Here is a 15000-nt window from a genome sequence, read left to right on the forward strand (position 1 = left end):
ACTAAACTGGCCAAATCAACTGGAATCCTTTTTCTACTCAATTTTTCGGTGCTGTCAATTAAGCCTTTTTGTAATCTCCGACCAGCCTCTGTAGCATATGAAACTAAGCAAAAACCCAAATCATGCGAAGATAAAAACAAGACATCAGGGAGTTAATTGCTTTCCACTGCCAAAATAAATGTTTCCATATTTATTTAGTTTTTTTTTGGACATTTGTTTTTGTACTACGGTCTCTTAAATACTTCTGTATCCTAGAGATGAAGAAGAAGAGGAAGAAGAAGAGGAGGAGAAGGAAGAAGAAGAAGAAGAAGAAGAAGAAGAAGAAGAAGAAGAAGAAGAAGAAGAAGAAGAAGAAGAAGAAGAAGAAGAAGATAAAACTCTCTCTCTCTCTCTCTCTCTCTCTCTCTCTCTCTCTCTCTCTCTCTCTCTCTCTCTCTCTCTCTCTCTCTCTCTCTCTCTCTCTCTCTCTCTCTCTCTCTCTCTCATTACTGAATATGATTAGGAATGTGTCACTCCATTACCAATACCTAACGATGGAAATATGAAGAAGTTCCAAGCAGTGAGTGTTCATAAAGAGATGCACATACAGTCCCTAATGTAGCTGAAACATACAGTGCAGGGAGAAAGGCAGAGGTGAAACTGAGGTGGTCTGACCATGTGCAGAGGAGACAAGTACAGACGTATTGAGGAGAATGCTGGTGATAGACCCACTTGGCAGGAGGAAGAGAGGACCAAAGAGAATATTTATGGGAGCATTGAAGGAATACAGGAGGAAGAGGGGACTAAAAAGATTTATGGATGTACTGGAGGAATATTATTATTATTATTATTATTATTATTATTATTATTATTATTATTATTATTATTATTATTATTAGTCTATTCCCTACAAAGTTGTCCAAAGTGTCACATTATTTCATACCGTTATTGTCCATAAAGAAAAAAAAATAATAATAACTTTACGACCATAAAAACTAGCAATGATAACCTTAATCATAAAATACAACCTGAAAGCCAGCAACTTGAAATCTCTTGAAACAAATCCCAAAAAAAAACTATCAACTTAAAAACCTAATCATAAAATAAACCTAAAAAAAACAGTAACTTAAAACTTAATTTTAAAGCAGATCCCGAACGCCAGCAACTCAAAACATGATGAGTGTAACAGAGGATAGTGAAGACAAGGTGATGTGAGGACTGCTGTGGCGACCTCTAATGGACGCAGCCCGAGGGTGGTGGCAGGGTCTAGGAATGAAAGGATGGATGAGTGGAGTTAAGTGGATGGTTGTGAGTGGAGTTGAGTGGATGGCTGTGAGTGGAGTTAAGTGGATGGTTGTGAGTGGAGTTAAGTGGATGGCTGTGAGTGGAGTTAAGTGGATGGTTGTGAGTGGAGGTAAGTGGATGGTTGTGAGTGGAGTTAAGTGGATGGTTGTGAGTGGAGTTAAGTGGATGGCTGTGAGTGGAGTTAAGTGGACGGCTGTGAGTGGAGTTAAAAGGATGGTTGTGAGTGGAGTTAAAAGGATGGTTGTGAGTGGAGTTAAGAGGAGTGAGTTAAGGCTGAAACTCTGAGGTGTGGGACCAGAACGTGTGTTTTCTTAGACCACAAAAAAAATTATGAAGCTGAATAAAATTAATAAAACTGAAAGCTGAATTTCCTGAATTGTAAACGTCTCCTAATAGACGAAACTCTTTTTAATTTTTTTATGGAATGTAGAATTATATATTTATCTATCATTTACATTGTCATCGTTTATAAATTTTACCTAGCCTCATTTCACTACCACGTGTACCTACAACCTCTAAACTCACTCTCTCTCTTGAAATAAATAAATAAATAAATAAATAAATAAATAAATAAATAAATAAAATAAATAATTGTTACGTGATGATATCTGTAACAATGAAGTACATTACTATATAACATCCCCCAAAAATTGATGTAGTCTAGCCTGCCAGAATAAGACGGGTGAGATTCTATTACACCAGAGAAAAGGGATGGTACAAGTATAAAGGGTGTGAAGAAAAGCAAGGGTGTGTGTCTTGACGGTTAGAAGAACAGCAGATATTCACGTTTTTGGTGTTCCCAGAAGTGAAGCCTGACTCATCATATCAAAGTTATGAGTGGCCACATTTTTTGTCCCCCTCATAATCTTGGTGATTGACTGGGGTGGGCCACGTGTTGGGCGTCAACCCTGTATAGCGGCGAGGTGGTAGACAGGTGAAAGCTTGGCGAAAGAGTGAATGGAGGGAGGGGGACGGCAGATTACAAGGTGCCGCTCAGGTAAAGACTCCAGTGCTGGGAAATAATTAATACTATCTTAGTCACAGCATCTTTTTAATTCTGCAATACCGTCCCAAAGACTCCCGACGGGTCCTTTCGTCGCCTCGAGGTTTCCAGCAACGCGTGCTGTGACCGCCGTTAGGGGAGAAGCGCCCCTCCGCTCCCCGCGAGGAAGGCGGTGTTTAGCGGTGCTTCCCGCCACGCAGGGTCGTGTGCGGGGCGCGGTGAGTCGACCTTGTGTCAGGGGGAGAGACGGGCGTCACCTGGATCGGGCTGGCCTTCAATGGCGGTAGGTCTGCCGAATTCTTTTGAGTCCCTCAAAAGAGGTTAATTACGTGATGTGATTTTTATACAGCAAAGAATCCCAGCCTTTCATGGATGTTAATCAACTTGGGAAGCAGCGTGCGAGCGGGGCGGGGAGAAGTGAGCCCTACCTGCCTGGGCGGCAAGACCCAGTGTCCCGCGGCACCGCCGCCGTATGTAAAGAAACCATAATGCGGACGCCAAGACGCGGGTTCGATTCAATTTCCAGCCGAGAAGGATTGAAATTGTATTCATTTTACCAATTTGGTTGTGAGATACGAAGGTCCCGGTAACAGCCCCGCTCGGCACGGGACACCCTCCCTCCCTACCCCTCCACGCACCTCACTAACGACTCGAGGGCGCCACCTGTGTTGTGCTGCCTGAATCACCCGCCCTCGCGTAATTACGGTGCTCCTCTGCTACTCGACGATCTGATAACAGCATTCTGTACGGCGAAAGAGAGGCACGCGTGCTTTGCTGAAGCAGCGCGACTATCACATTACTACGCGGGGCATGTAACTTTTGTGCTTTATGCTCGACGTGTCTGCCTGGCTCACTGGAGGACAAGGGCTACGGACAAGGGTAGGCATTGGTTAGCGTTACTGCCATTCCGCTAACTACCAGTAAACGTGGACGCTTAACCATTCTGGGGATCCAACTTTTTTTTTTTTTTTTTTCATTCTGGGGCGGTGAAAAAATTGCACAATGGCAGAAAAATCATGGATGCATTTACCTTCCTACCGACCTGTCTAACCATCTGCCTACCTCTCTGTATCTCTCTCTCTCTGTCTGTCTCTCTGTATGTCTGTCTGTATTTTCGTTTGTCTATCTATTTGATTGTTTAACAAGAAATCTGCATTATTAGTAGAAAAAAAAAAAAACGTGAACCCGACTAATCACCACCATGGCCTCTGAAAACAGTCCTTATGTGAGTCTTACACATTTTAAAATATGGACTTAAGACAGAATAAAATCGTTCAAAACAGCGTGTGAAGTATTAATTAGTAGACAGCGGGAAGGATGAGTGAGGCTAAAATTTCAATGAATACTTTCTCCCGATAGATACGCTTATGTAAGATCACATTAGATTACATTAAAAGTCTTCGATACCAGACAGGGATCAAAGGAAAGAAACAGGAAGTTGACTGGATGACATGATCAGACTGATTTCCCTTAAGGATGCTCGGTAAACAAAGCGGATCTAGGCGGGTCTTCTTATTAATCTAATGTATGTATGTAGTATTTTTTCCTCCTTTTGCTCTTGGCCAGTCTTTTGTCACACGCTAAAGAGAAAATTCGAGTATAATTCATTAAATATTAAAAGTAAAGAAGTTATCAGTAAATCTCTGTTCATAATTATTGATAAACATAAAAAGACAGCTAGATAGATGGATAGATAACTTCAATGTCAATTAGTTGTAGAATACAAACTGAAATTATTTTTTGGCTAGAGCTCAACAATACAATAAATAATAATAAAAAAAAGGAAGACTATCACACACTAAACTGTTGAGAAAGGAACCAACTTACTGATGATTTACTGTTTATTTCACCGTCCACTTAATTTCATCCACGAAAAAAAAAAAAAAAATAAATAAAATAAATAGATAGATAGATAAAAATAAATAAAAAAATGAAAAAAAAAATAAAAATCTTGAATCCAACATAGCGAAATATATTTGAAACAATCTTTTAGATTCACATAAATATAACGAAAAACATGTCTCACAAATCTTCTTTACTATTCCACGTGAGTGTCTGATGCCGCTAATAGCAACGGTAACTGATGCGAAGTATACATATCTTGAAATTGGTAAAGTACTTGGTGGATGGGTGCACTGTAGTTCATGGTAGACCTCTGGGAGAAAGAAAGGAAATATTGTAAAATTTGGGAACGGGTCAGGACGCGGGCTGACTCTGTGACTGCTATGGGTCTCCAAGTAAAAAATAAATGAATAAATAAACAAATAAAAATAAATAAATACATAAATACATAAATAAATAAACAAATAAATAAACAGATAAATAAAGTATAAACAAACAAAAAATTAACATTGACAATAAAAAAATACATAAGAAATATAGAAATAAAACGTCTGACGCACATTTAGAACACAATTTCCAAAGATGCCCTGACAACAAAAGGAGTTGCGGAATAGTTCAACCCTTTCAGTGCCTACAGCTTCATTTTTTTTTTCCAAATTACAGTAACTCTTCCTAACTAACTCTTAACCCCAAGGACACGGTGAGAGAGAGCTGTCACCCAATCCAGCATAAAGGCACCGCCACTCTGCCACCTCCCCGGTGATATCTAGGGTTTCCGTGGTCTTTAAGAACATAAAAACATAAGAACATAAGGGAAGCTGTAAGAAGCCATTAGTCCTTCACGTGGCAGTTCCTGTATAAAAAACCCAGCAACTTACATACTGATTTCATCCATAAATCTGTCTAATCTTCCCTTCAGGCTTCCTAATGGCTCGCCAATTAACACCTGAGTCTATTCCATTCATCTGCTACTATATTTGAGAATCAATTCCTTCCGATCTCTCTTTTAAAACCAAATTTGAACCCGTTATTTCTTGTCCTATGATGATTACTAACGCTAAAGATTTTGTTTAAGTCACCTTTGTTATACCTCCTGTGCCACTTACATACCTCTGTCAGACGCTCTCCTAACCTACGCCCCTCTAAGGAATGTCTTGTTCGTTCCATCGTCTCTTTCTGTCTGCATCAGTCAAGCGAACCCGATCGTCTTCACGGAACAGGCTACCGTTAACTTCTGTACTCAAATCAAAGTTCATAGTGGACGGCAAATGAGTATCCGAAGCTAAACATTATTTATTTATTTATTTATTTTTTGCAAGATAACATGTGATATTTCTTAGTTTTAAAATATTAGATAAACTGACGACTGACACTGAATTTTTTTTTTTTTATAACAGTTAACAGTGTCTCGCATGTCTAAATCAGTACTTATATTCTGGAGGCCCTCGTTACTTAAACCAAACCTAAATTCCTATAAGGACGCAATGAAGCATCCTCGGTGTACATGTGTCTAAGAGGAATTTATAACTGGGAGCATACGAAGCCACAAAGATACAGACCACAAAGATGACGCGTGCTTCAAGGAAGGTTTCTGCTTCCTGAAGAGGCAACCATACACGCATCCATGCACATTTTGTTTGTTTATTACTTTTTTACCTAGTTTAGCTCGTCTACGATTGACGTAGACGTTTTTTGCCAGCTGTAAGTGAGTCTTTTTAGAGGCAGAATAAATCTAAATAAAACACACGGTTTATTATATTCCAAACATCTGGTGCTCGTTCAATATTTTCTAAAGTAACAGCAGATTGTAAGTTAACACATTTTTTTTTTTTTTTGTTCTAGGAACTGAGCATATGTCAACAAATTATCGTTACTAGTATATTCCAAACACCAGATGCTCGCTTTATTTGCAAATGACATATAATTATTATTATTATTATTTTTTTTTTTTCGGCAGAGCAGAATCCTGACATACGCTATAATCTTTTGGACGTGCGAGTAAGCAAGTCAGCACATTTTTTTCTTTCCTTCATAGGAGGAACAAACCTCGACAAATCACCATTATTACTATGTTCCAAACACGCGCTGCTCGATTTATTTGCAAGTGGTATATATGCATTTTTTTTTGTGTGCGTGTGTGTGTGTGTGTGTGTGTGTGTGTGTGTGTGTGTGTGTGTGTGTGTGTGTGTGTGTGTGTGTGTGTGTGTGTGTGTGTGTGTGTGTGTGTGTGTGTGTGTGTGTGTGTGTGTGTGTGTGTGTTTTCGGGAGTGAGAGCAGAATCCTGACAGGGCTGGATGCACGCACGAGCTCGCTAAGCGGAAGCCAATCACACAATCACACGGGCGTTCAAATTAACCTCAGCGCTACACGAGCTTGTTTAGATCCAGTGATGAAGAACTCATTTATTATGTATTACTGCTGCTGACGGCGCGAGAGGGGCAGGGGAGGTGAAGGGGGGGAAGGGTAGGGAAGGGTAGGGAAGGGGAGGGGAGGATGAAGGTCCTGGTGTGATTCCTCGTCATCAGATATTTATGGCTGCGTGGTGACAGGTTATTATTGCTCGTGTCGTCCTGAACGATTCCCGCGGCAGGAGCTATGTACGTACGTGCTAGCGCTATTACCCTTTAGTGCTGCAGCTGCACCAAGCCATATGCACCACACGCAGGCGCGCGCGCGCGTACGCAGGCACGCACACACACGCACGCACGCACGCACGCACACGCGCACGCACGCACACACACACACACACACACACACACACACACACACACACACACACACACACACACACACACACAATGATGTAATTTTGGACTCCAGTGGTTAATTTTTTCTATTTTTTTCTTTTCCTTTTTTTTTTTTTTTCTTTTAGAGAAGGTGGGAGGAGACGTGGAAGGGTAGAGGAGGAAGCCGCAAAATGTGTTTTGTTTTTATTTTTTCTTCCTTTTTTGAACCTTTGGCAGGACTCCTTGAGTCATTAAAACAGACTCACAGGCTGGCGAGCGTGCACACACACACACACACACACACACACACACACACACACACACACACACACACACACACACACACACACACACACACACACACACACACACACACACACACACAGATAGGGAAGTACAAATAAATAAGCACACACACACACACACACACACACACACACACACACACACACACACACACACACACACACACACACACACACACACACAGATAGGGAAGTACAAATAAATAAACACACACACACACACACACACACACACACACACACACACACACACACACACACACACACACACACACACACACACACACACACACACACACACACACACACACACACAGATAGGGAAGTACAAATAAATAAACAAACACACACACACACACACACACACACACACACACACACACACACACACACACACACACACACACACACACACACACACACACACACACACACACACAGATAGGGAAGTACAAATAAATAAACACACACACACACACACACACACACACACACACACACACACACACACACACACACACACACACATTGCAGTTTCGAAAACAAAATTAACAAGTAAAAAAAAAGTAAATCATATATAAATGGAGAAAAAATAATACATAAATAAAAAAAACAATCAAAGGATGGTAAGCACCACACATTAAATATGAAATCGAGAGAGAGAGAGAGAGAGAGAGAGAGAGAGAGAGAGAGAGAGAGAGAGAGAGAGAGAGAGAGAGAGTACAGTGAAATGCAGGAAATAGATATATACAGTTCAGTCACAAGAGGAAACAGTCAGGCAAGTATTTGAAACATGATAAGGGAGACTGAAGGAAAAGGAGAAGTTGAATTTACACGTGAAGGACAAAGGACAGGAAAGAAGAGGATAAAAACGAGGCTAAACTGTCGTGATAAAAAGATACTCAGGAGACAAAGGAAATAAGATGCATAATTTATAGAAAAAAAGAAAAACAAGAAAAGATAAAGAGAATGATGAAGGGAACAGTTGCCAGAAGTAATGATGTCATATTCCATAAACGTTACCAAAAAGTAAATAAATAAATGAGTAAATAAATAAAATAAAATATAAATGAATACAAAGATAAATATATACATACATACTCGCTCATAAAAAAAAAAAAAAGTATATATCAACCACCTCCACGTATCGCACCTCTGTTTTTGCTCTGCTCTTAGAGAACATGTGAACACAACAACATGAGACTGTAGAACACCAGATAACCCACACTTCATTATTCCTTTTAACAATTTCTAAAAATTTGTAAACACGGAATTCACTGAACCTCTTGACATCATTAAGAACACTTGTAGTAAAAGGGCTGCACCAGTGGTGTGATTAAATCACAACAGAACTGGAAACAACGGGTTCAACCTTGATAAAATTATACTGAAAAAAAAGAGAGATAGGAAGACACTGATTTCCAAAAAGAGTGACAGATGATTGGAACAGAATCAGAAATGAAGTTGCTAGTGTAGAGTTAATAGGGAGCTGGTGTCCAAAACTCCCTAGACTACGTCTGTATATGAGTAGGAGGATTCATCATTAGCATGAGTTATTCACTGGGTGACGCAGAGTCCCATTAATTATCCAAGTTCTATTTGTTGTGAATATATATATATATATATATATATATATATATATATATATATATATATATATATATATATATATATATATATATATATATATATATATATATATATATATTGCAGCAGCAGCAGCAGCAGCAGCAGCAGCAGCAGCAGTAGTAGTAGTAGTAGTAGTGGTAGTAGTAGTAGTAATAGTAGTAGTAGTAGTAGTAGTAGTAGTAGTAGTAGTAGTAGTAGTAGTAGTAGTAGTAGTAGTAGTAGTAGTAGTAGTAGTAGTAAATACTACTACTACTACAACTACTACTACTACTACTACTACTACTACTGTGACTACTACTACTACTACTACTACTACTACTACTACTACTACTAATAATAATAATAATAATAATGATAATAATAATAATAATAATAATAATAATAATAATAATAATAATAATAATAATAATAATAATTATTATTATTATTATTATTATTATTATTATTATTATTATTATCATTATTGTTATTAAAATAAAGATAATTATCATTATTATCACCACTATTAACATCATCACCATCATCATTATCCTCACCATTACTACCACCACCATCACCACCGCCATCCTCATCATCATCACCATTATAATGCAGCATGAATCTTTACCTGTTCGCTGTCGGTTGCTACACTGAACACATTATTTAACAAGAAAAACACACTATCAAGCAAAAAAAAGCATGGCACTGTATGACAAAAAAACAGACAGGAGATCGAAGACAAGAACTAAATGAAAAAAAAAAAAAGATAAATAAATAAATAAACAAACAAATAAAATAAATACAAAATAAAAATAAAGCGTCACAGTGACCAGTAAGAACCAATGGCGAGTAACAGCAAGCATTAGACAGGCCTGAACAGCCCTTCGTGGTGGCGGTGGTGGTGGCGGTGGCAGGGGGAGGGTGGCAGGGTCCTGGCGGCCACGCACGGCAAGATGAAGCATGAATTTTTAACCATGGCACGAGATCCGATTACTGTGGCAAGTATATAACGGACATGATCTACCCACACTGCGCTTGCTGCAAATGTGATTCCGCCCACCGCAGCCCGGAGCCTCGGACCCGCCAGGTGATGATTACGTGTTATTTGACGCCAGGTAAGATCGTGGGGGTTAATTTTCACTGCACATTTTTATGGTAATTTTCTTGACTAATAGTGCCTAGAGTTGCAGTTTTCTTCCTTTTTTTATTTATTTATTTATTTTTTCATTTATTATCATCCCTCTGTATATCACTGTTTCTTTTTTTTTTTTGTATGTTTCCTTTAGAATAGTGGGCAGGGTTAGTTTATTTATTCTATTTATTTATTTATTTGTTTATTATATATATTTTTTTTAGTATTTCATTACATCTCGGTGGTGTTGTGTACTTCCTTTTGCTTTATGCAGTAGGGCAGGGAGTTGAGAGTCATGGCGGTGAGCAGATGAATAAACGCGCATCTCATGTGAAATTTGGTCCAGTGATGGGGTTAAGAGTAAGGTCATTATAAGGCTGAGAACTTAATACAACGCGGTAACACAGGATTAAAAAAAAAAAAAAAATGTGTGTAAAATAAGATAGACAGACAGACTGACATATAGGTAGGTAGATAGATAAATACAGAAGACAGATACATAAATAGATAGATAGCTTGGTATAAAAAAAAAAAAACAGACAAATGAATAAGCAAATGAATAAATAAACAAATAAAGAAAAAAAATAAAAGGAAGAAACAAACAAATAAGAAATAAGTAAACAATAACAGTAACACCAATTAATCAATCAATCAGCCAAACAAAAACAAAATAAATAAACAAATAAATAACAATAAATAAAATCAACACCCTCCACACGCACAAACATCAAAATATACCCACGCTCAAACAATAAAAAAAAAAAAAAAACAATACACAGAAATCAAGACACACAAGGCAGCAATATCCCGCCACTTCAGCGTTATTGTATATGGAATCCCGATTTTTTACTTTCACTTTTTACGTCTTGAACCAAAACTTCCCTTCTTATTCTTCCTCGGCGGTATCACTCAGAACAGAGGGGTGAGGAAGCAGTACGAGGGGTGAGTATAGACTGTTATGTTGAGGTATCTTAGATCTAAACTTCCTCCCCTGATCTTCTTCGGCAGCGTCACTCAGTACCAAGGGGTGACGAAGTGCAAGGGCTTGGTATAAACTAAGGGCCATATTTAGAAACGCTCTGCTCCCTCGCCACTATTATTTTCGAAGGCCACAGAGATGATTAGCCTTGTTCTCAAGAGTGTTTCTTCTGTTAATAATGCAGAAATTCTGTTAATCAGTCACTAGAAGCGAAAAAATAAATAAATAAACAAAGAAAAAACCGTGTAACTTCAACTAGAACCTATTGAAAAGTAGTGGAGGTGCGGGCAGAGGTGCTTCAAAATACGGTTCTATAACGTAGAGACATCTTAGACCTATGTAAATTACCCTATTTCTCGACAACTTCACTTGGTACAGAGAAGTGAGAAAGTACAAGGGATCATTATAGACTATAGAGGCATGAGGGAAGGACGTCCTGAGTGTTGACCTGCGCTGGTGGGGGTGTGCCTGTTTGGTCCAGCACGCCCAGGGAGGCTGTCCTGGATTCCCTCTTTCCCCGTCGGCTTGGTGGCCATTGTGCTCCTCAAACTCCCGCCATTCTGCTTCTGATTGGTAAAGTTTCCGGCGGAATTGGAAATCTTTTGGTTCCGCAAGGCTTGAGAGGAAGAAGGAGTCTCTCTCTCTCTCTCTCTCTCTCTCTCTCTCTCTCTCTCTCTCTCTCTCTCTCTCTCTCTCTCTCTCTCTCTCTCTCTCTCTCCTTCCCTCCTTCCCTCTCTCTCTCTCTCTCTCTCTCTCTCTCTCTCTCTCTCTCTCTCTCTCTCTCTCTCTCTCTCTCCCTCCTTCCCTCTCTCTCTCTCTCTCTCTCTCTCTCTCTCTCTCTCTCTCTCTCTCTCTCTCTCTCTCTCTCTCTCTCTCTCTCTCTCTCTCTCTCCCTCCTTCCCTCCTTCCCTCCCTCCCTCCCTCCCTTCCTCTCTCTCTCTCTCTCTCTCTCTCTCTCTCTCTCTCTCTCTCTCTCTCTCTCTCTCTCTCTCTCTCTCTCTCTCTTTCTCAGTGTGTGTGTGTGTGTGTGTGTGTGTGTGTGTGTGTGTGTGTGTGTGTGTGTGTGTGTGTGTGTGTGTGTGAGTGTGTGTGTGTGTGTGTTTGTTTGTTTGTTTATGTGTGTGTGTGTGTGTGTGTGTGTGTGTGTGTGTGTGTGTGTGTGTGTGTGTGTGTGTGTGTGTGTGTGTGTGTGTGTGTGTGTGTGTGTGTGTGTGTGTGTGTGTGTGTGTGTGTGTTTGTTTGTTTGTTTGTTTGTTTGTTTATGTGTGTGTGTGTGTGTGTGTGTGTGTGTGTGTGTGTGTGTGTGTGTGTGTGTGTGTGTGTGTGTGTGTGTGTGTGTGTGTGTGTGTTTGCCTCTCTCTCTCTCTCTCTCTCTCTCTCTCTCTCTCTCTCTCTCTCTCTCTCTCTCTCTCTCTCTGATATCTCACATCCTGCACGACATTTACGTCAAGTTAGATACAGTATCCAATTCTGAGCACCCGTCTTACTATTTTGTATTTCTTGAGGTCTGCTGGATTAAAAAGTTTCGCATTGTAAATACAACGATCTTTCCATCTAAGTTCCCTCACTTAAATTCCTTGCAGCCAAAATCTCCACAGTAATATCAGTCTATTTCTCCTCTTTCTCCTGTGTTATCGATCGAGCACTTCACTGGGATGTCCTGGTCCTCCCGCCTCCCACACTCCCGTAGACATCGAGATTCGTATTCAGACGGTTTGTTCTCTCATGAGAACTATTTTCAAAAGCCAGAGTTCATTAGTTAGTTTTCTCACGATGTCTTTTCCCATCAGTGGCACAGAATCCTGTTCAAGTATTACTAGAATCATGGAAACACCTCTGAAAACCTCCATTAACTTCCACTACCTCCTGTTTATGAGGCTTCGAAACAGGATACGATTCCTAGATTGAGCTCAACTTGGCATTAGTGCCGCCCTAATGCGGGAATCTTTTGTCTTCAAATTACAACACATCAAAATCATGCCGAGTTTAGCGTACGAGTCTTACCCAGCAACACGACACGACAAAAGCTCTGTGTGGTCATGATGGACCACGGATGTTTCGAGAAACTTTTTACTCCTTTGAAACATAATAACTTTTCCTAAATATATACATTCGACTGTAAATCATACAGGTAGTTACGAGTATGTGAAAACTTAACGAATACAAGAATATAATTTCTGTGCATAAGCTTTCCTTTCGGGAGAAAAGTTGACAAGAAGAGGAGGAAGAAGTTAACGTTAATACTCTATTGTGTAGTGGGTAGTGCCGGGGTCACAATACCTGTTTCACGCATCTGTCTGAGGAGTGAGTGCTTCATTAGTGACGTCACTGGTGAGACAAGAAAATTAATTGGAGCGCCAAATATCCTTCTGTGAGATGGGAGGGCTGGTGCAATAGGTCTCTCCCGTCTCACGGCAGGATATTTGTATTTGGCGCTCCAATTAATTTTCCAGTTAATGTTTGTTACCATTAATTAATTAATGTTTCTTACCACGTTCCTAATTTAAACTAATATGTTAGGAACCATTCACAGAAGGGTGTAAAAATCGTTAATCCTTTTGGATGCAAATGATACAATGATACCTGCTGAGTAACCCTGCATAATTTCATTGGACTACAGGTGCCAAAATCTTTCAGCATCTCCATCACCTATTTTGTTATCAGCTGTCTCTTTGAAACATACTCTAAACTTGAACTGAATCATTTCATTAAGCGTGAGATACTAGAGCAGTAGAAGGATTAAGAATGATATAACAGATCAAGCTTAGTCACAATAAAAGGATAAACAATAATATAACACGTCAAGCCTAGTGTCAGTAAAAAAGGTTACGGACAAAATAACAAATGAAGCCTAGGAAATTTGTACTTAATCATTTTATTTAGCGTGAGATGCCACAGCAGTAAAATGATTAAGAATAGTAGAGCAGGTTAAGCCTAGGACAGTATATATAAGTAAACTGTCTCGATAAGTGCAAACAGACTACGTCTTTGTGGACACGTTACCGTTCATAATCTGGCTTTCTGGTCTCCACTAAAGACGGGTTGTTCTTATCCTTTGAAACTTCAATCACGCGACACTACCCCACATCAATCACATTATAATCCAATACATACACATGAAGGCACATAACCAACAACCAGAGTTATAGGTAATTACTTTGTTGATCTCTACACTTGTAAAGGTAAGCGAGGTTAAACACTCCTGTCCCTCCTGATAATTCTGAGATAAGACGTAAGTTTCAACCCCTTCACCCCCCAATGCACTGCAATTACAACATCTCGCCAAAATATCTGAACTATTAATAAGAACAACCATATTACTCAATGAAGCAAAATAAACTCATATTGTGCTGGACAGAGGCACACTACACCCCCTCACCTCGTCTTTTCTTCATATTTCTACGATCACCACAAGTTCCTCATGCACTGTAGTCACTGTACATCACCACGAGACCGTAACATATCATCTGTACTCACCATAAGGCTCAGGAAAAAGTAACGGCGAAGAAATGAGGCAAATACTTGACGTAAACACAATGACAAGTAACTCGTGCCGCCAGACTACGTTGATGGTCGTCAATCGCTTTTGTTTTTTTTCAACGGTACGTAAATTATTGTGATATTTTACCCTATCTTAATTTATCTTAATTTATCGGTCTGTGGTCCCATTTTCCCTGTTCTTATTTAATCCTTTGACTGTTATGGGGTTCTTCTCAAGTTTAGTCAAACGTTATTGTGCAAGTTTCATGAATGACTATTTTTTGCTTTGTTTTATTGTACTTTAGTTCCCCTTTTTTTCTAGCTTTGTTAGCTTTCAGTATATGCTTATCTTAATCTTAGTGTATATGAATTACTTTTGCTTTATGCATGAAAAGATGCATCTATTCTATTTATAAGCTTCACTGGTGAAGAACCATTCCCTCCGTTCCTTGTTGCTTACGTCACGTGTTACCGAAGCTTGCGCCACCATCTCCTGTCTCTCCTATCACCTGCCAGCTGCTGAGGTACAGCCTGTGTATTGATGAATTTTTTCAATGAACACTTTCAAATCACAGATGATTGTGTAAAACTTGCTTTACAGCGCCTGTCTTACTGGTCCTTGTGTACTTTCTTTAGTGAGG

General features: G+C 39.5%; 1 protein-coding gene across 1 annotated transcript in view; it reads right to left on the bottom strand.

Moving 5' to 3' along the window:
* The window catches only part of LOC135105771 (cilia- and flagella-associated protein 45-like), a 100223-nt gene extending 85775 nt beyond the window's left edge, over positions 1-14448 (bottom strand). Inside the window, exon 1 of the mRNA XM_064014235.1 lies at positions 14357-14448. The gene's annotated coding sequence lies outside the window, so the exon portion shown is untranslated. The remainder of the gene's footprint in view (positions 1-14356) is intronic.
* Between the last annotated feature and the right edge of the window lie 552 nt (positions 14449-15000).

The sequence above is a fragment of the Scylla paramamosain genome, chromosome 12 (assembly GCF_035594125.1).
Source record: "Scylla paramamosain isolate STU-SP2022 chromosome 12, ASM3559412v1, whole genome shotgun sequence".
NCBI lineage: Eukaryota > Metazoa > Arthropoda > Malacostraca > Decapoda > Portunidae > Scylla > Scylla paramamosain.